Below are 26,007 nucleotides of genomic sequence, written 5' to 3' on the forward strand. Positions count from 1 at the left end.
TGTACAAGAATATAGCTACTATAATACTGCCCCCTATGTACAAGAATATAACTACTATAATACTGCTCCTATGTACAAGAATATAACTACTATAATACTGCTCCCTATGTACAAGAATATAACTACTATAATACTGCTCCTATGTACAAAAATATAACTACTATAATACTGCCCCTATGTACAAGAATATAACTACTATAATACTGCCCCTATGTACAAGAATATAACTACTATAATACTGCTCCTGTGTACAAGAATATAACTACTATAATACTGCTCATATGTACAAGAATATTACTACTATAATACTGCCCCCTATGTACAAGAATATAACTACTATAATACTGCCCCTATGTACAAGTGTATAACTACTATAATACTGCCCCCTATATACAAGAATATAACTCCTATAATACTGCCCCCTATGTACAAGAATATATCTACTATAATACTGCTCCCTATGTACAAGAATATAACTACTATAATATTGCTCATATGTACAAGTATATAACTACTATAATACTGCCCCCTATGTACAAGAATATAACTACTATAATATTGCTCCTATGTACAAGAATATAACTACAATAATACTGCTCCCTATGTACAAGAATATAACTACTATAATATTGCTCCTATGTACAAGAATATAACTACTATAATACTGCCCCTATGTACAAGTGTATAACTACTATAATACTGCCCCCTATGTACAAGAATATAACTACTATAATATTGCTCCTATGTACAAGAATATAACTACTATAATACTGCCCCTATGTACAAGAATATAACTACTATAATACTGCCCCATGTACAAGAATATAACTACTATAATACTGCCCCTATGTACAAGAATATAACTACTATAATACTGCCCCTATGTACAAGAATATAACTACTATAATACTGCCCCTATGTAAAAGAAAATAACTACTATAATACTGCTCGTATGTACAAGAATATAACTACTATAATACTGACCCTATGTACAAGAATATAACTACTATAATACTGCTCCTATGTGCAAGAATATAACTACTATAATACTGCTCCTATGTACAGGAATATAACTACTATAATACTGATCCTATGTACAGGAATATAGCTACTATAATACTGCTCCCTATGTACAGGAATATAACTACTATAATACTGCTCCTATGTACAAGAATATAACTACTATAATACTGCTCCCTATGTACAGGAATATAACCACTATAATACTGCCCCCTATGTACAAGAATATAACTACTATAATACTGCCCTTATGTACAAGAATATAACTACTATAATACTGCTCCTATGTACAAGAATATAACTACTATAATACTGCCCCATGTACAAGAATATAACTACTATAATACTGCTCCTATGTACAAGAATATAACTACTATAATACTACTCCTATGTACAAGAATATAACTACTATAATACTGCTCCTATGTACAAGAATATAACTACTATAATACTGCTCCTATGTACAAGAATATAACTACTATAATACTGCCCCCTATGTACAAGAATATAACTATTATAATACTGCCCTTATGTACAAGACTATAACTACTATAATACTGCTCCTATGTACAAGAATATAACTACTATAATACTGCCCTTATGTACAAGAATATAACTACTATAATACTGCTCCTATGTACAAGAATATAACTACTATAATACTGCCCCATGTACAAGAACATAACTACTATAATACTGCTCCTATGTACAAGAATATAACTACTATAATACTGCCCCTATGTACAAGAATATAACTACTATAATACTGCTCCTATGTACAAGAGTATAACTACTATAATACTGCCCCTATGTACAAGAAGATAACTACTATAATACTGCCTCTATGTAAAAGAAGATAACTACTATAATACTGCCCCCTATGTACAATAATATAACTACTATAATGCTGCCTCTATGTAGAAGAGTATAACTACTATAATACTGCCCCTATATACAAGAATATAATTACTATAATACTGCTCCTATGTACAAGAATATAACTACTATAATACTGCCCCTATGTACAAGAATATAATTACTATAATACTGCCCCATGTACAAGAACATAACTACTATAATACTGCTCCTATGTACAAGAATATAACTACTATAATACTGCCCTTATGTACAAGAATATAACTACTATAATACTGCTCCTATGTACAAGAGTATAACTACTATAATACTGCCCCTATGTACAAGAAGATAACTACTATAATACTGCCTCTATGTAAAAGAAGATAACTACTATAATACTGCCCCCTATGTACAATAATATAACTACTATAATGCTGCCTCTATGTAGAAGAGTATAACTACTATAATACTGCCCCTATATACAAGAATATAATTACTATAATACTGCTCCTATGTACAAGAATATAACTACTATAATACTGCCCCTATGTACAAGAATATAATTACTATAATACTGCTCCTATGTACAAGAATATAACTACTATAATACTGCTCCTATGTACAGGAATATAGCTACCATAATACTGCTCCCTATGTACAGGAATATAACTACTATAATACTGTCCCCTATGTACAGGAATATAACTACTCTAATACTGCTCCTATGTACAAGAATATAACTACTATAATACTGCTCCCTGTGTACAGGAATATAACTACTATAATACTGCCCCCTATGTACAAGAATATAACTACTATAATACTGCCCCATATGTACAAGAATATAACTACTATAATACTGCCCCTATGTACAAGAATATAACTACTATAATACTGCCCCTATGTACAAGAATATAACTACTATAATACTGCCCCTATGTACAAGAATATAACTACTATAATACTGCCCATATGTACAAGAATATAACTACTATAATACTGCTCTTATGTACAAGAATATAACTGCTATAATACTGATCCTATGTACAAGAATATAACTACTATAATACTGCCCCTATGTACAAGAATATAACTACTATAATACTGCTCCTATGTACAGGAATATAACTACTATAATACTGCTCCTATGTACAAGAATATAACTACTATAATACTGCCCCATGTACAAGAATATAACTACTATAATACTGCTCCCTGTGTACAGGAATATAACTACTATAATACTGCCCCCTATGTACAAGAATATAACTACTATAATACTGCTCCTGTATACAAAAATATAACTACTATAATACTACTGCTCCTATGTTCAAGAATATAACTACTATAACACTGCTCCTATGTTCAAGAATATAACTACTATAATACTGCCTCCTATGTACAAGAATATAACTACTATAATACTGCTCCTATGTACAAGAATATAACTACTATAATACTGCTCCCTATGTACAAGTATAGAACTACTATAATACTGTCCCCTATGTACAAGAATATAACTACTATAATACTGCCCCCTATGGACAAGAATATAACTACTATAATACTGCTCCTATGTACAAGAATATAACTACTATAATAGTGCTACCTATGTACAAGAATATAACTACTATAATACTGCTCCTATGTTCAAGAATATAACTACTATAATACTGCTCCTATGTAAAAGAATATAACTACTATAATACTGCTCCTATGTACAAGAATATAACTACTATAATACTGCTCCCTATGTACAAGTATATAACTACTATAATACTGTCCCCTATGTACAAGAATATAGCTACTATAATACTGCCCCCTATGTACAAGAATATAACTACTATAATACTGCCCCCTATGTACAAGAATATAACTACTATAATACTGCTCCTATGTACAAGAATATAACTACTATAATACTGCTCCTATGTACAAGAATATAACTACTATAATACTGCTCCCTATGTACAAGAATATAACTACTATAATACTGCTCCTATGTACAAGAATATAACTACTATAATACTGCTCCTATGTAAAAGAATATAACTACTATAATACTGCTCCCTATGTACAAGAATATAACTACTATAATACTGCTCCTATGTACAAAAATATAACTACTATAATACTGCCCCTATGTACAAGAATATAACTACTATAATACTGCCCCTATGTACAAGAATATAACTACTATAATACTGCTCCTGTGTACAAGAATATAACTACTATAATACTGCTCCTATGTACAGGAATATAACTACTATAATACTGCCCCCTATGTACAAGAATATAACTACTATAATACTGCCCCTATGTACAAGTGTATAACTACTATAATACTGCCCCCTATATACAAGAATATAACTACTATAATACTGCTCCTATGTATAAGAATATAACTACTATAATACTGCCCCCTATGAACAAGAATATAACTATTATAATACTGCCCCTATGTACAAGTGTATAACTACTATAATACTGCCCCCTATATACAAGAATATAACTACTATAATACTGCCCCCTATGTACAAGAATATATCTACTATAATACTGCTCCCTATGTACAAGCATATAACTACTATAATATTGCTCATATGTACAAGTATATAACTACTATAATACTGCCCCCTATGTACAAGAATATAACTACTATAATATTGCTCCTATGTACAAGAATATAACTACTATAATACTGCCCCTATGTACAAGTGTATAACTACTATAATACTGCCCCAATGTACAAGAATATAACTACTATAATATTGCTCCTATGTACAAGAATATAACTACTATAATACTGCCCCTATGTACAAGAATATAACTACTATAATACTGCCCCTATGTACAAGAATATAACTACTATAATACTGCCCCTATGTACAAGAATATAACTACTATAATACTGCCCCTATGTACAAGAAAATAACTACTATAATACTGCTCGTATGTACAAGAATATAACTACTATAATACTGACCCTATGTACAAGAATATAACTACTATAATACTGCTCCTATGTGCAAGAATATAACTACTATAATACTGCTCCTATGTACAGGAATATAACTACTATAATACTGATCCTATGTACATGAATATAGCTACTATAATACTGCTCCCTATGTACAGGAATATAACTACTATAATACTGCTCCTATGTACAAGAATATAACTACTATAATACTGCTCCCTATGTACAGGAATATAACCACTATAATACTGCCCCCTATGTACAAGAATATAACTACTGTAATACTGCACTCATGTACAAGAATATAACTACTATAATACTGCTCCTATGTACAAGAATATAACTACTATAATACTACTCCTATGTACAAGAATATAACTACTATAATACTGCTCCTATGTACAAGAATATAACTACTATAATACTGCTCCTATGTACAAGAATATAACTACTATAATACTGCCCCCTATGTACAAGAATATAACTACTATAATACTGCCCTTATGTACAAGAATATAACTACTATAATACTGCTCCTATGTACAAGAATATAACTACTATAATACTGCCCTTATGTACAAGAATATAACTACTATAATACTGTTCCTATGTACAAGAATATAACTACTATAATACTGCTCCTATGTACAAGAGTATAACTACTATAATACTGCCCCTATGTACAAGAAGATAACTACTATAATACTGCCTCTATGTAAAAGAAGATAACTACTATAATACTGCCCCCTATGTACAATAATATAACTACTATAATACTGCCTCTATGTAGAAGAATATAACTACTATAATACTGCCCCTATATACAAGAATATAATTACTATAATACTGCTCCTATGTACAAGAATATAACTACTATAATACTGCCCCTATGTACAAGAATATAATTACTATAATACTGCTCCTATGTACAAGAATATAACTACTATAATACTGCTCCTATGTACAGGAATATAGCTACCATAATACTGCTCCCTATGTACAGGAATATAACTACTATAATACTGTCCCCTATGTACAGGAATATAACTACTATAATACTGCTCCTATGTACAAGAATATAACTACTATAATACTGCCCCTATGTACAAGAATATAACTACTATAATACTGCCCCTATATACAAGAATATAATTACTATAATACTGCTCCTATGTACAAGAATATAACTACTATAATACTGCCCCTATGTACAAGAATATAATTACTATAATACTGCTCCTATGTACAAGAATATAACTACTATAATACTGCTCCTATGTACAGGAATATAGCTACCATAATACTGCTCCCTGTGTACAGGAATATAACTACTATAATACTGCCCCCTATGTACAAGAATATAACTACTATAATACTGCCCCATATGTACAAGAATATAACTACTATAATACTGCCCCTATGTACAAGAATATAACTACTATAATACTGCCCCTATGTACAAGAATATAACTACTATAATACTGCCCATATGTACAAGAATATAACTACTATAATACTGCTCTTATGTACAAGAATATAACTGCTATAATACTGATCTTATGTACAAGAATATAACTACTATAATACTGCCCCTATGTACAAGAATATAACTACTATAATACTGCTCCTATGTACAGGAATATAACTACTATAATACTGCTCCTATGTACAAGAATATAACTACTATAATACTGCTCCTATGTACAGGAATATAACTACTATAATACTGCTCCTATGTACAAGAATATAACTACTATAATACTGCCCCATGTACAAGAATATAACTACTATAATACTGCTCCCTGTGTACAGGAATATAACTACTATAATACTGCCCCCTATGTACAAGAATATAACTACTATAATACTGCTCCTGTATACAAGAATATAACTACTATAATACTACTGCTCCTATGTTCAAGAATATAACTACTATAATACTGCTCCTATGTTCAAGAATATAACTACTATAATACTGCCTCCTATGTACAAGAATATAACTACTATAATACTGCTCCTATGTACAAGAATATAACTACTATAATACTGCTCCCTATGTACAAGTATATAACTACTATAATACTGTCCCCTATGTACAAGAATATAACTACTATAATACTGCCCCCTATGTACAAGAATATAACTACTATAATACTGCTCCTATGTACAAGAATATAACTACTATAATAGTGCTCCCTATGTACAAGAATATAACTACTATAATACTGCTCCTATGTTCAAGAATATAACTACTATAATACTGCTCCTATGTAAAAGAATATAACTACTATAATACTGCTCCCTATGTACAAGAATATAACTACTATAATACTGCTCCTATGTACAAAAATATAACTACTATAATACTGCCCCTATGTACAAGAATATAACTACTATAATACTGCCCCTATGTACAAGAATATAACTACTATAATACTGCTCCTGTGTACAAGAATATAACTACTATAATACTGCTCCTATGTACAAGAATATAACTACTATAATACTGCCCCCTATGACAAGAATATAACTACTATAATACTGCCCCTATGTACAAGTGTATAACTACTATAATACTGCCCCCTATATACAAGAATATAACGACTATAATACTGCTCCTATGTATAAGAATATAACTACTATAATACTGCCCCCTATGAACAAGAATATAACTATTATAATACTGCCCCTATGTAAAAGTGTATAACTACTATAATACTGCCCCTATATACAAGAATATAACTACTATAATACTGCCCCCTATGTACAAGAATATGTCTACTATAATACTGCTCCCTATGTACAAGAATATAACTACTATAATACTGCCCCTATGTACAAGTGTATAACTACTATAATACTGCTCCCTATGTACAAGAATATAACTACTATAATACTGCTCCTATGTATAAGAATATAACTACTATAATACTGCTCATATGTACAAGAATATAACTACTATAATACTGCCCCTATGTACAAGTGTATAACTACTATAATACTGCCGCCTATGTACAAGAATATAACTACTATAATATTGCTCCTATGTACAAGAATATAACTACAATAATACTGCTCCCTATGTACAAGAATATAACTACTATAATATTGCTCCTATGTACAAGAATATAACTACTATAATACTGCCACTATGTACAAGTGTATAACTACTATAATACTGCCCCCTATGTACAAGAACATAACTACTATAATATTGCTCCTATGTACAAGAATATAACTACTATAATACTGCCCCTATGTACAAGAATATAACTACTATAATACTGCCCCTATGTACAAGAATATAACTACTATAATACTGCCCCTATGTACAAGAATATAACTACTATAATACTGCTCCTATGTACAAGAATATAACTACTATAATACTGATCCTATGTACAAGAATATAACTACTATAATACTGCTCCTATGTGCAAGAATATAACTACTATAATACTGCTCCTATGTACAGGAATATAACTACTATAATACTGATCCTATGTACAGGAATATAACTACTATAATACTGATCCTATGTACAGGAATACAACTACTATAATACTGCTCCTATGTACAAGAATATAACTACTATAATACTGCTCCCTGTGTACAGGAATATAACTACTATAATACTGCCCCCTATGTACAAGAATATAACTACTATAATACTGCCCTTATGTACAAGAATATAACTACTATAATACTGCTCCTATGTACAAGAATATAACTACTATAATACTGCCCCATGTACAAGAATATAACTACTATAATACTGCTCCTATGTACAAGAATATAACTACTATAATACTACTCCTATGTACAAGAATATAACTACTATAATACTGCTCCTATGTACAAGAATATAACTACTATAATACTGCTCCTATGTACAAGAATATAACTACTATAATACTGCCCCCTATGTACAAGAATATAACTACTATAATACTGCCCTTATGTACAAGAATATAATTACTATAATACTGCTCCGATGTACAAGAATATTACTATAATACTGCCCCATGTACAAGAATATAACTACTATAATACTACTCCTATGTACAAGAATATAACTACTATAATACTACTCCTATGTACAAGAATATAACGACTATAATACTGCTCCTATGTACAAGAATATAACTACTATAATACTGCTCCTATGTACAAGAATATAACTACTATAATACTGCCCCTATGTACAAGAATATAACTACTATAATACTGCTCCTATGTACAGGAATATAACTACTATAATACTGCTCCTATGTACAAGAATAACACTACTATAAAACTGCCCCCTATGTACAAGAATATAACTACTATAATACTGCCCCATGTACAAGAATATAACTACTATAATACTGCCCTTATGTACAATAATATAACTACTATAATACTGCTCCTATGTACAAGAATATAACTACTATAATACTGCCCCATGTACAAGAATATAACTACTATAATACTGCTCCTATGTACAAGAATATAACTACTATAATACTGCCCCTATGTACAAGAAGATAACTACTATAATACTGCCTCTATGTAAAAGAAGATAACTACTATAATACTGCCCGCTATGTACAATAATATTACTACAATAATACTGCCTCTATGTACAAGAATATAACTACTTTAATACTGCTCATATGTACAAGAATATAACTACTATAATACTACCCGTATGTACAAGAATATAACTACTATAATACTGCTCCTATGTACAGGAATATAACTACTATAATACTGCTCCTATGTACAAGAATATAACTACTATAATACTGCCCCATGTACAAGAATATAACTACTATAATACTGCCCTTATGTACAATAATATAACTACTATAATACTGCTCCTATGTACAAGAATATAACTACTATAATACTGCCCCATGTACAAGAATATAACTACTATAATACTGCTCCTATGTACAAGAATTTAACTGCTATAATACTGCCCCTATGTACAAGAAGATAACTAATATAATACTGCCTCTATGTAAAAGAAGATAACTACTATAATACTGCCCCCTATGTACAATAATATTACTACTATAATACTGCTCCTATGTACAAGAATATAACTACTATAATACTGCCTCTATGTACAAGAATATAACTACTATAATACTGCTCCCTATATACAAGAATATAACTACTATAATACTGCCCCTATGTACAATAATATTACTACTATAATACTGCCCCTATGTACAAGAATATAACTACTATAATACTGCTCCTATGTACAGGAATATAGCGACTATAATACTGCTCCCTATGTACAACAATATAACTACTATAATACTGCTCCCTATGTAAAAGAATATAACTACTATAATACTGCCCCTATGTACAAGAATATAACTACTATAGTACTGCCCCTATGTACAAGAATATAACTACTATAATAATGCCGCTATGTACCAGAATATAACTACTATAATACTGCCCCCTATGTACAAGAATATAACTAGTATAATACTGCTCCTATGTACAAGAATATAACTACTATAATACTGCTCCTATGTACAGGAATATAACTACTATAATACTGCCCCCTATGTACAAGAATATAACTACTATAATACTGCCCCCTATGTACAAGAATAAAACTACTATAATACTGCTCTTATGTACAAGAATATAACTACTATAATACTGCTCCTATGTACAAGAATATAACTACTATAATACTGCCCCTATGTACAAGAATATAGCTACTATAATACTGCCCCTATGTACAAGAATATGACTACTATAATACTGCTCCTATGTACAAGAATATAACTACTATAATACTGCCCCTATGTACTAGAATATAACTACTATAATACTGCCCCTATGTACTAGAATATAACTACTATAATACTGCTCCTATGTACAAGAATATAACTACTATAATACTGCCCCATGTACAAGAATATAACTACTATAATACTGCTCCTATGTACTAGAATATAACTACTATAATACTGCCCCATGTACAAGAATATAACTACTATAGTACTGCCCCTATATACTAGAATATAACTACTATAATACTGCCCCTATGTACAAGAATATAACTACTATAATACTGCACCTATGTACAAGAATATAACTACTATAATACTGCCCCATGTACAAGAATATAACTACTATAATACTGCCCCATGTACAAGAATATAACTACTATAATACTGCTCCTATGTACAATATAACTACTATAATACTGCTCCTATGTACAAAAATATAACTACTAGAATACTGCTCCTACGTAGAAGAATATAACTACTATAATACTGCTCCTATGTACAAGAATATAACTACTAGAATACTGCCCCCTATGTACAAGAATATAACTACTATAATACTGCCCTTATGTACAAGAATATAACTACTATAATACTGCTCCTATGTACAAGAATAGAACTACTATAATACTGCCCCATGTAGAAGAATATAACTACTATAATACTGCCCCATGTACATGAATATAACTACTATAATACTGCTCCTATGTACAAGAATATAACTACTATACTACTGCTCCTATGTACAAGAATATAACTACTATAATACTGCTCCTATGTACAAGAATATAACTACTATAATACTGCTCCTATGTACAAGAATATAACTACTATAATACTGCCCCCTATATACAAGAATATAGCTACTATAATACTGCTCCTATGTACAAGAGTATAACTACTATAATACTGCTCCCTATGTACAAGAATATAACTACTATAATACTGCCCCGTGTGCAAGAATATAACTACTATAATACTGTCCCTAAGTACAAGAATATATGTACTATAATACTGCCCCTATGTACAAGAATATAACTACTATAATACTGCCCCTATGTACAGGAATATAACTACTATAATACTGCCTTCTATGTACAAGAATATAACTACTATAATACTGCTCCTATGTACAAGAATATAACTACTATAATACTGCTCCTATGTTCAAGAATATAACTACTATAATACTGCCTCCTATGTACAAGAATATAACTACTATAATACTGCTCCTATGTACAAGAATATAACTACTATAATACTGCTCCCTATGTACAAGTATATAACTACTATAATACTGTCCCCTATGTACAAGAATATAACTACTATAATACTGCCCCTATGTACAAGAATATAACTACTATAATACTGCTCCTATGTACAAGAATATAACTACTATAATACTGCTCCCTATGTACAAGAATAAAACTACTATAATACTGCTCCTATGTACAAGAATATAACTACTATAATACTGCTCCTATGTAAAAGAATATAACTACTATAATACTGCTCCTATGTACAAGAATATAACTACTATAATACTGCTCCTATGTACAAGAATATAACTACTATAATACTGCTCCTATGTACAAAAATATAACTACTATAATACTGCTCCTATGTACAAGAATATAACTACTATAATACTGCCCCATATGTACAAGAATATAACTACTATAATACTGCCCCTATGTACAAGTGTATAACTACTATAATACTGCCCCCTATATACAAGAATATAACTACTATAATACTGCTCCTATGTATAAGAATATAACTACTATAATACTGCCCCCTATGAACAAGAATATAACTATTATAATACTGACCCTATGTACAAGTGTATAACTACTATAATACTGCCCCCTATATACAAGAATATAACTACTATAATACTGCCCCCTATGTACAAGAAAATATCTACTATAATACTGCTCCCTATGTACAAGAATATAACTACTATAATACTGCCCCTATGTACAAGTGTAAAACTACTATAATACTGCTCCCTATGTACAAGAATAGAACTACTATAATACTGCTCCTATGTATAAGAATATAACTACTATAATACTGCTCATATGTACAAGAATAAAACTACAATAAAACTGCCCCTATGTACAAGAATATAACTACTATAATATTGCTCCTATGTACAAGAATATAACTACAATAATACTGCTCCCTATGTACAAGAATATAACTACTATAATACTGCCCCTATGTACAAGTGTATAACTACTATAATACTGCCCCCTATGTACAAGAATATAACTACTATAATATTGCTCCTATGTACAAGAATATAACTACTATAATACTGCCCCTATATACAAGAATATAACTACTATAATACTGCCCCTATGTACAAGAATATAACTACTATAATACTGCCCCTATGTCCAAGAATATAACTACTATAATACTGCCCCTATGTACAAGAATATAACTACTATAATACTGCCCCTATGTACAAGAATATAACTACTATAATACTGCTCGTATGTACAAGAATATAACTACAATAATACTGCTCCCTATGTACAAGAATATAACTACTATAATATTGCTCCTATGTACAAGAATATAACTAGTATAATACTGCTCCCAGTGTACAAGAATATAACTACTATAATACTGCCCCTATCTACAAGTGTATAACTACTATAATACTGCCCCCTATGTACAAGAATATAACTACTATAATACTGCCCCTATGTACAAGAATATAACTACTATAATACTGCTCCTATGTACAAGAATATAACTACTATAATACTGCCCCTATGTACAAGAATATAGCTACTATAATACTACCCCTATGGACAAGAATATGACTACTATAATACTGCTCCTATGTACAAGAATATAACTACTATAATACTGCCCCTATGTACTAGAATATAACTACTATAATACTGCCCCTATGTACTAGAATATAACTACTATAATACTGCTCCTATGTACAAGAATATAACTACTATAATACTGCCCCATGTACAAGAATATAACTACTATAATACTGCTCCTATGTACTAGAATATAACTACTATAATACTGCCCCATGTACAAGAATATAACTACTATAATACTGCCCCTATATACTAGAATATAACTACTATAATACTGCCCCTATGTACAAGAATATAACTACTATAATACTGCTCCTATGTACAAAAATATAACTACTAGAATACTGCTCCTACGTAGAAGAATAGAACTACTATAATACTGCTCCTATGTACAAGAATATAACTACTAGAATACTGCCCCCTATGTACAAGAATATAACTACTATAATACTGCCCTTATGTACAAGAATATAACTACTATAATACTGCTCCTATGTACAAGAATAGAACTACTATAATACTGCCCCATGTAGAAGAATATAACTACTATAATACCGCCCCATGTACATGAATATAACTACTATACTACTGCTCCTATGTACAAGAATATAACTACTATAATACTGCTCCTATGTACAAGAATATAACTACTATAATACTGCTCCTATGTACAAGAATATAACTACTATAATACTGCTCCTATGTACAAGAATATAACTACTATAATACTGCCCCCTATATACAAGAATATAGCTACTATAATACTGCTCCTATGTACAAGAGTATAACTACTATAATACTGCTCCCTATGTACAAGAATATAACTACTATAATACTGCCCCGTGTGCAAGAATATAACTACTATAATACTGTCCCTAAGTACAAGAATATATGTACTATAATACTGCCCCTATGTACAAGAATATAACTACTATAATACTGCCCCTATGTACAGGAATATAACTACTATAATACTGCCTCCTATGTACAAGAATATAACTACTATAATACTGCTCCTATGTACAAGAATATAACTACTATAATACTGCTCCTATGTTCAAGAATATAACTACTATAATACTGCCTCCTATGTACAAGAATATAACTACTATAATACTGCTCCTATGTACAAGAATATAACTACTATAATACTGCTCCCTATGTACAAGTATATAACTACTATAATACTGTCCCCTATGTACAAGAATATAACTACTATAATACTGCCCCTATGTACAAGAATATAACTACTATAATACTGCTCCTATGTACAAGAATATAACTACTATAATACTGCTCCCTATGTACAAGAATAAAACTACTATAATACTGCTCCTATGTACAAGAATATAACTACTATAATACTGCTCCTATGTAAAAGAATATAACTACTATAATACTGCTCCTATGTACAAGAATATAACTACTATAATACTGCTCCTATGTACAAGAATATAACTACTATAATACTGCTCCTATGTACAAAAATATAACTACTATAATACTGCCCCTATGTACAAGAATATAACTACTATAATACTGCCCCTATGTACAAGAATATAACTACTATAATACTGCTCCTGTGTACAAGAATATAACTACTATAATACTGCTCCTATGTACAAGAATATAACTACTATAATACTGCCCCCTATGTACAAGAATATAACTACTATAATACTGCTCCTATGTATAAGAATATAACTACTATAATACTGCCCCCTATGAACAAGAATATAACTATTATAATACTGACCCTATGTACAAGTGTATAACTACTATAATACTGCCCCCTATATACAAGAATATAACTACTATAATACTGCCCCCTATGTACAAGAAAATATCTACTATAATACTGCTCCCTATGTACAAGAATATAACTACTATAATACTGCCCCTATGTACAAGTGTAAAACTACTATAATACTGCTCCCTATGTACAAGAATAGAACTACTATAATACTGCTCCTATGTATAAGAATATAAATACTATAATACTGCTCCTATGTACATGAATATAACTACTATAATACTGCCTCTATGTACAAGAATATAACTACTATAATACTGCTCCTATGTACAAGAATATAACTACTATAATACTGCCCCTATGTACAAGAATATAACTAATATAATACTGCTCGTATGTACAAGAATATAACTACTATAATACTGATCCTATGTACAAGAATATAACTACTATAATAATGCTCCTATGTGCAAGAATATAACTACTATAATACTGCTCCTATGTACAGGAATATAACTACTATAATACTGATCCTATGTACAGGAATATAGCTACTATAATACTGCTCCCTATGTACAGGAATATAACTACTATAATACTGCTCCTATGTACAAGAATATAACTACTATAATACTGCTCCCTGTGTACAGGAATATAACTACTATAATACTGCCCCCTATGTACAAGAATATAACTACTATAATACTGCCCCTATGTACAAGTGTATAACTACTATAATACTGCCCCCTATGTACAAGAATATAACTACTATAATACTGCTCCTATGTACAAGAATATAACTACTATAATACTGCCCCATGTACAAGAATATAACTACTATAATACTGCTCCTATGTACAAGAATATAACTACTATAATACTGCTCCCTATGTACAAGTATATAACTACTATAATACTGTCCCCTATGTACAAGAATATAACTACTATAATACTGCCCCTATGTACAAGAATATAACTACTATAATACTGCTCCTATGTACAAGAATATAACTACTATAATACTGCTCCCTATGTACAAGAATAAAACTACTATAATACTGCTCCTATGTACAAGAATATAACTACTATAATACTGCTCCTATGTAAAAGAATATAACTACTATAATACTGCTCCTATGTACAAGAATATAACTACTATAATACTGCTCCTATGTACAAGAATATAACTACTATAATACTGCTCCTATGTACAAAAATATAACTACTATAATACTGCCCCTATGTACAAGAATATAACTACTATAATACTGCCCCTATGTACAAGAATATAACTACTATAATACTGCTCCTGTGTACAAGAATATAACTACTATAATACTGCTCCTATGTACAAGAATATAACTACTATAATACTGCCCCCTATGTACAAGAATATAACTACTATAATACTGCCCCTATGTACAAGTGTATAACTACTATAATACTGCCCCCTATATACAAGAATATAACTACTATAATACTGCTCCTATGTATAAGAATATAACTACTATAATACTGCCCCCTATGAACAAGAATATAACTATTATAATACTGACCCTATGTACAAGTGTATAACTACTATAATACTGCCCCCTATATACAAGAATATAACTACTATAATACTGCCCCCTATGTACAAGAAAATATCTACTATAATACTGCTCCCTATGTACAAGAATATAACTACTATAATACTGCCCCTATGTACAAGTGTAAAACTACTATAATACTGCTCCCTATGTACAAGAATAGAACTACTATAATACTGCTCCTATGTATAAGAATATAACTACTATAATACTGCTCCTATGTACATGAATATAACTACTATAATACTGCCTCTATGTACAAGAATATAACTACTATAATACTGCTCCTATGTACAAGAATATAACTACTATAATACTGCCCCTATGTACAAGAATATAACTACTATAATACTGCTCGTATGTACAAGAATATAACTACTATAATACTGATCCTATGTACAAGAATATAACTACTATAATAATGCTCCTATGTGCAAGAATATAACTACTATAATACTGCTCCTATGTACAGGAATATAACTACTATAATACTGATCCTATGTACAGGAATATAGCTACTATAATACTGCTCCCTATGTACAGGAATATAACTACTATAATACTGCTCCTATGTACAAGAATATAACTACTATAATACTGCTCCCTGTGTACAGGAATATAACTACTATAATACTGCCCCCTATGTACAAGAATATAACTACTATAATACTGCCCCTATGTACAAGTGTATAACTACTATAATACTGCCCCCTATGTACAAGAATATAACTACTATAATACTGCTCCTATGTACAAGAATATAACTACTATAATACTGCCCCATGTACAAGAATATAACTACTATAATACTGCTCCTATGTACAAGAATATAACTACTATAATACTGCTCCTATGTACAAAAATATAACTACTATAATACTGCCCCATGTACAAGAATATAACTACTATAATACTGCTCCTATGTACAAGAATATAACTACTATAATACTGCTCCTATGTACAAGAGTATAACTACTATAATACTGCCCCATGTACAAGAATATAACTACTATAATACTGCTCCTATGTACAAGAATATAACTACTATAATACTGCTCCTATGTACAAGAATATAACTACTATAATACTGCTCCTATGTACAAGAATATAACTACTATAATACTGCTCCTATGTACAAGAATATAACTACTATAATACTGCCCCCTATATACAAGAATATAGCTACTATAATACTGCTCCTATGTACAAGAGTATAACTACTATAATACTGCTCCCTATGTACAAGAATATAACTACTATAATACTGCCCCGTGTGCAAGAATATAACTACTATAATACTGTCCCTAAGTACAAGAATATATGTACTATAATACTGCCCCTATGTACAAGAATATAACTACTATAATACTGCCCCTATGTACAGGAATATAACTACTATAATACTGCCTCCTATGTACAAGAATATAACTACTATAATACTGCTCCTATGTACAAGAATATAACTACTATAATACTGCTCCTATGTTCAAGAATATAACTACTATAATACTGCCTCCTATGTACAAGAATATAACTACTATAATACTGCTCCTATGTACAAGAATATAACTACTATAATACTGCTCCCTATGTACAAGTATATAACTACTATAATACTGTCCCCTATGTACAAGAATATAACTACTATAATACTGCCCCTATGTAAAAGAATATAACTACTATAATACTGCTCCTATGTACAAGAATATAACTACTATAATACTGCTCCCTATGTACAAGAATAAAACTACTATAATACTGCTCCTATGTACAAGAATATAACTACTATAATACTGCTCCTATGTAAAAGAATATAACTACTATAATACTGCTCCTATGTACAAGAATATAACTACTATAATACTGCTCCTATGTACAAGAATATAACTACTATAATACTGCTCCTATGTACAAAAATATAACTACTATAATACTGCCCCTATGTACAAGAATATAACTACTATAATACTGCCCCTATGTACAAGAATATAACTACTATAATACTGCTCCTGTGTACAAGAATATAACTACTATAATACTGCTCCTATGTACAAGAATATAACTACTATAATACTGCCCCCTATGTACAAGAATATAACTACTATAATACTGCCCCTATGTACAAGTGTATAACTACTATAATACTGCCCCCTATATACAAGAATATAACTACTATAATACTGCTCCTATGTATAAGAATATAACTACTATAATACTGCCCCCTATGAACAAGAATATAACTATTATAATACTGACCCTATGTACAAGTGTATAACTACTATAATACTGCCCCCTATATACAAGAATATAACTACTATAATACTGCCCCCTATGTACAAGAAAATATCTACTATAATACTGCTCCCTATGTACAAGAATATAACTACTATAATACTGCCCCTATGTACAAGTGTAAAACTACTATAATACTGCTCCCTATGTACAAGAATAGAACTACTATAATACTGCTCCTATTTATAAGAATATAAATACTATAATACTGCTCCTATGTACATGAATATAACTACTATAATACTGCCTCTATGTACAAGAATATAACTACTATAATACTGCTCCTATGTACAAGAATATAACTACTATAATACTGCCCCTATGTACAAGAATATAACTAATATAATACTGCTCGTATGTACAAGAATATAACTACTATAATACTGATCCTATGTACAAGAATATAACTACTATAATAATGCTCCTATGTGCAAGAATATAACTACTATAATACTGCTCCTATGTACAGGAATATAACTACTATAATACTGATCCTATGTACAGGAATATAGCTACTATAATACTGCTCCCTATGTACAGGAATATAACTACTATAATACTGCTCCTATGTACAAGAATATAACTACTATAATACTGCTCCCTGTGTACAGGAATATAACTACTATAATACTGCCCCCTATGTACAAGAATATAACTACTATAATACTGCCCCTATGTACAAGTGTATAACTACTATAATACTGCCCCCTATGTACAAGAATATAACTACTATAATACTGCTCCTATGTACAAGAATATAACTACTATAATACTGCCCCATGTACAAGAATATAACTACTATAATACTGCTCCTATGTACAAGAATATAACTACTATAATACTGCTCCCTATGTACAAGTATATAACTACTATAATACTGTCCCCTATGTACAAGAATATAACTACTATAATACTGCCCCTATGTACAAGAATATAACTACTATAATACTGCTCCTATGTACAAGAATATAACTACTATAATACTGCTCCCTATGTACAAGAATAAAACTACTATAATACTGCTCCTATGTACAAGAATATAACTACTATAATACTGCTCCTATGTAAAAGAATATAACTACTATAATACTGCTCCTATGTACAAGAATATAACTACTATAATACTGCTCCTATGTACAAGAATATAACTACTATAATACTGCTCCTATGTACAAAAATATAACTACTATAATACTGCCCCTATGTACAAGAATATAACTACTATAATACTGCCCCTATGTACAAGAATATAACTACTATAATACTGCTCCTGTGTACAAGAATATAACTACTATAATACTGCTCCTATGTACAAGAATATAACTACTATAATACTGCCCCCAATGTACAAGAATATAACTACTATAATACTGCCCCTATGTACAAGTGTATAACTACTATAATACTGCCCCCTATATACAAGAATATAACTACTATAATACTGCTCCTATGTATAAGAATATAACTACTATAATACTGCCCCCTATGAGCAAGAATATAACTATTATAATACTGACCCTATGTACAAGTGTATAACTACTATAATACTGCCCCCTATATACAAGAATATAACTACTATAATACTGCCCCCTATGTACAAGAAAATATCTACTATAATACTGCTCCCTATGTACAAGAATATAACTACTATAATACTGCCCCTATGTACAAGTGTAAAACTACTATAATACTGCTCCCTATGTACAAGAATAGAACTACTATAATACTGCTCCTATGTATAAGAATATAACTACTATAATACTGCTCCTATGTACATGAATATAACTACTATAATACTGCCTCTATGTACAAGAATATAACTACTATAATACTGCTCCTATGTACAAGAATATAACTACTATAATACTGCCCCTATGTACAAGAATATAACTACTATAATACTGCTCGTATGTACAAGAATATAACTACTATAATACTGATCCTATGTACAAGAATATAACTACTATAATAATGCTCCTATGTGCAAGAATATAACTACTATAATACTGCTCCTATGTACAGGAATATAACTACTATAATACTGATCCTATGTACAGGAATATAGCTACTATAATACTGCTCCCTATGTACAGGAATATAACTACTATAATACTGCTCCTATGTACAAGAATATAACTACTATAATACTGCTCCCTGTGTACAGGAATATAACTACTATAATACTGCCCCCTATGTACAAGAATATAACTACTATAATACTGCCCCTATGTACAAGTGTATAACTACTATAATACTGCCCCCTATGTACAAGAATATAACTACTATAATACTGCTCCTATGTACAAGAATATAACTACTATAATACTGCCCCATGTACAAGAATATAACTACTATAATACTGCTCCTATGTACAAGAATATAACTACTATAATACTGCTCCTATGTACAAAAATATAACTACTATAATACTGCCCCATGTACAAGAATATAACTACTATAATACTGCTCCTATGTACAAGAATATAACTACTATAATACTGCTCCTATGTACAAGAGTATAACTACTATAATACTGCCCCTAAGTACAAGAAGATAACTACTATAATACTGCCTCTATGTAAAAGAAGATAACTACTATAATACTGCCCCCTATGTACAATAATATAACTACTATAATGCTGCCTCTATGTAGAAGAATATAACTACTATAATACTGCCCCTATATACAAGAATATAATTACTATAATACTGCTCCTATGTGCAAGAATATAACTACTATAATACTGCCCCTATGTACAAGAATATAATTACTATAATACTGCTCCTATGTACAAGAATATAGCTACCATAATACTGCTCCCTATGTACAGGAATATAACTACTATAATACTGCCCCCTATGTACAGGAATATAACTACTATAATACTGCTCCTATGTACAAGAATATAACTACTATAATACTGCTCCCTGTGTACAGAAATATAACTACTATAATACTGCCCCCTATGTACAAGAATATAACTACTATAATACTGCCCCATATATACAAGAATATAACTACTATAATACTGCCCCTATGTACAAGAATATAACTACTATAATACTGCCCCTATGTACAAGAATATAACTACTATAAAACTGCCCCCTATGTACAAGAATATAACTACTATAATACTGCCCCATGTACAAGAATATAACTACTGTAATACTGCTCCTATGTACAGGAATATAACTACTATAATACTGCCCCTATGTACAAGAATATAACTACTATAAAACTGCCCCCTATGTACAAGAATATAACTACTATAATACTGCCCCATGTACAAGAATATAACTACTATAATACTGCTCCTATGTACAAGAATATAACTACTATAATACTGCCCCTATGTACAAGAAGATAACTACTATAATACTGCCTCTATGTAAAAGAAGATAACTACTATAATACTGCCCCCTATGTACAATAATATTACTACTATAATACTGCCTCTATGTACAAGAATTTAACTACTTTAATACTGCTCCTATGTACAAGAATATAACTACTATAATACTGCTATGTACAAGAATATAACTACTATAACACTGCTCCCTATATACAAGAATATAACTACTATAATACTGCTCCTATGTACATGAATATAACTACTATAATACTGCCTCTATGTACAAGAATATAACTACTATAATACTGCCCCTATGTACAAGAATATAACTACTATAATACTGCCCCTATGTACAAGAATATAACTACTATAATACTGCTCCTATGTACAAGAATATAACTACTATAATACTGCTGCTATGTACAGGAATATAACTACTATAATACTGCTCCTATGTGCAAGAATATAACTACTATAATACTGCTCCTATGTACAGGAATATAACTACTATAATACTTCCCCCTATGTACAAGAATATAACTACTATAATACTGCTCCTATGTACAGGAATATAGCTACTATAATACTGCTCCTATGTACAGGAATATAACTACTATAATACTGCCCCTATGTACAAGAATATAACTACTATAATACTGCTCCTATGTACAGGAATATAGCTACTATAATACTGCTCCCTATGTACAGGAATATAACTACTATAATACTGCTCCTATGTAAAAGAATATAACTACTATAAAACTGCCCCTATGTACAAGAATATAACTACTATAATACTGCCCCTATGTACAAGAATATAACTTCTATAATAATGCCCCTATGTACCAGAATATAACTACTATAATACTGCCCCCTATGTACAAGAATATAACTAGTATAATACTGCTCCTATGTACAAGAATATAACTACTATAATACTGCTCCTATGTACAGGAATATAACTACTATAATACTTCCCCCTATGTACAAGAATATAACTACTATAATACTGCCCCCTATGTACAAGAATATAACTACTATAATACTGCTCTTATGTACAAGAATATAACTACTATAATACTGATCCTATGTACAAGAATATAACTACTATAATACTGCCCCTATGTACAAGAATATAACTACTATAATACTGCTCCTATGTGCAAGAATATAACTACTATAATACTGCCCCATGTACAAGAATATAGCTACTATAATACTGCCCCTATGTACAAGAATATGACTACTATAATACTGCTCCTATGTACAAGAATATAACTACTATAATACTGCCCCATGTACTAGAATATAACTACTATAATACTGCTCCTATGTACAAGAATATAACTACTATAATACTGCCCCATGTACAAGAATATAACTACTATAATACTGCCCCTATGTACTAGAATATAACTACTATAATACTGCCCCTATGTACAAGAATATAACTACTATAATACTGCTCCTATGTACAAGAATATAACTACTATAATACTGTCCCATGTACAAGAATATAACTACTATAATACTGCTAATATGTACAAGAATATAACTACTATAATACTGCTCCTATGTACAAGAATATAACTACTATAATACTGCTCCTATGTACAAGAATATAACTACTATAATACTGCTCCTATGTACAAGAATATAACTACTATAATACTGCCCCCTATGTACAAGAATATAACTACTATAATACTGCCCTTATGTACAAGAATATAACTACTATAATACTGCTCCTATGTACAAGAATATAACTACTATAATACTGCCCCATGTACAAGAATATAACTACTATAATACTGCTCCTATGTACAAGAATATAACTACTATAATACTGTTCCTATGTACAAGAATATATCTACTATAATACTGCTCCTATGTACAAGAATATAACTATTATAATACTGCTCCTATGTACAAGAATATAACTACTATAATACTGCCCCCTATGTACAAGAATATAACTACTATAATACTGCCCTTATGTACAAGAATATAACTCCTATACTACTGTTCCTATGTACAAGAATATAACTCCTATAATACTGCCCCATGTACATGTATATAACTACTATATTACTGCTCCTATGTACAAGAATATAACTACTATAATACTGCTCCTATGTACAAGAATATAACTACTATAATACTGCTCCTATGTACAAGAATATAACTACTATAATACTGCCCCCTATATACAAGAATATAACTATTATAATACTGCTCCTATGTACAAGAATATAACTACTATAATACTGCCCTTATATACAAGAATATAACTACTATAATACTGCTCCTATGTACAAGAATATAACTACTATAATACTGCCCCATGTACAAGAATATAACTACTATAATACTGCTCCTATGTACAAGAATATAACTACTATAATACTGCTCCTATGTACAAGAATATCACTACTATAATACTACTCCTATGTACAAGAGTATAACTACTATAATACTGCCCCTATGTACAAGAAGATAACTACTATAATACTGCCTCTATGTACAAGAAGATATCTTCTTGTACATAGAGGCAGTATTATAGTAGTTATCTTCTTGTACATAGAGGCAGTATTATAGTAGTTAACTACTATAATATTGCCCCCTATGTACAATAATATAACTACTATAATACTGCCTCTATGTAGAGGAATATAACTACTATAATACTGCCCCTATATACAAGAATATAATTACTATAATACTGCTCCTATGTATAAGAATATAACTACTATAATACTGCTCCTATGTACAAGAATATAACTACTATACTACTGCTCCTATGTACAAGAATATAACTACTATAATACTGCTCCTATGTACAAGAATATAACTACTATAATACTGCTCCTATGTACAAGAATATAACTACTATAATACTGCCCCCTATATACAAGAATATAACTACTATAATACTGCTCCTATGTACAAGAATATAACTACTATAATACTGCCCTTATATACAAGAATATAACTACTATAATACTGCTCCTATGTACAAGAATATAACTACTATAATACTGCCCCATGTACAAGAATATAACTACTATAATACTGCTCCTACGTACAAGAATATAACTACTATAATACTGCTCCTATGTACAAGAATATAACTACTATAATACTGCTCCTATCTACAAGAGTATAACTACTATAATACTGCCCCTATGTACAAGAAGATAACTACTATAATACTGCCCCTATGTACAAGAATATAACTACTATAATACTGCTCCTATCTACAAGAGTATAACTACTATAATACTGCCTCTATGTACAAGAAGATAACTACTATAATACTGCCTCTATGTACAAGAAGATAACTACTATAATATTGCCCCCTATGTACAATAATATAACTACTATAATACTGCCTCTATGTAGAGGAATATAACTACTATAATACTGCCCCCTATATACAAGAATATAACTACTATAATACTGCTCCTACGTACAAGAATATAACTACTATAATACTGCTCCTATGT

At 30.4% G+C, this 26,007-nt stretch overlaps 1 protein-coding gene across 4 annotated transcripts in view; it reads left to right on the plus strand.

Annotated features, from left to right (window-relative positions):
- VTCN1 (V-set domain containing T cell activation inhibitor 1) overlaps positions 1 to 26,007 on the plus strand; it is a 195,665-nt gene that overhangs the window by 69,890 nt on the left and 99,768 nt on the right. The window lies entirely within an intron of this gene.

The sequence above is a fragment of the Phyllobates terribilis genome, unplaced genomic scaffold, assembly GCF_046119375.1.
Source record: "Phyllobates terribilis strain yellow unplaced genomic scaffold, ASM4611937v1 Scaffold_2__4_contigs__length_985480577, whole genome shotgun sequence".
NCBI classification, from domain to species: Eukaryota; Metazoa; Chordata; class Amphibia; order Anura; family Dendrobatidae; genus Phyllobates; species Phyllobates terribilis.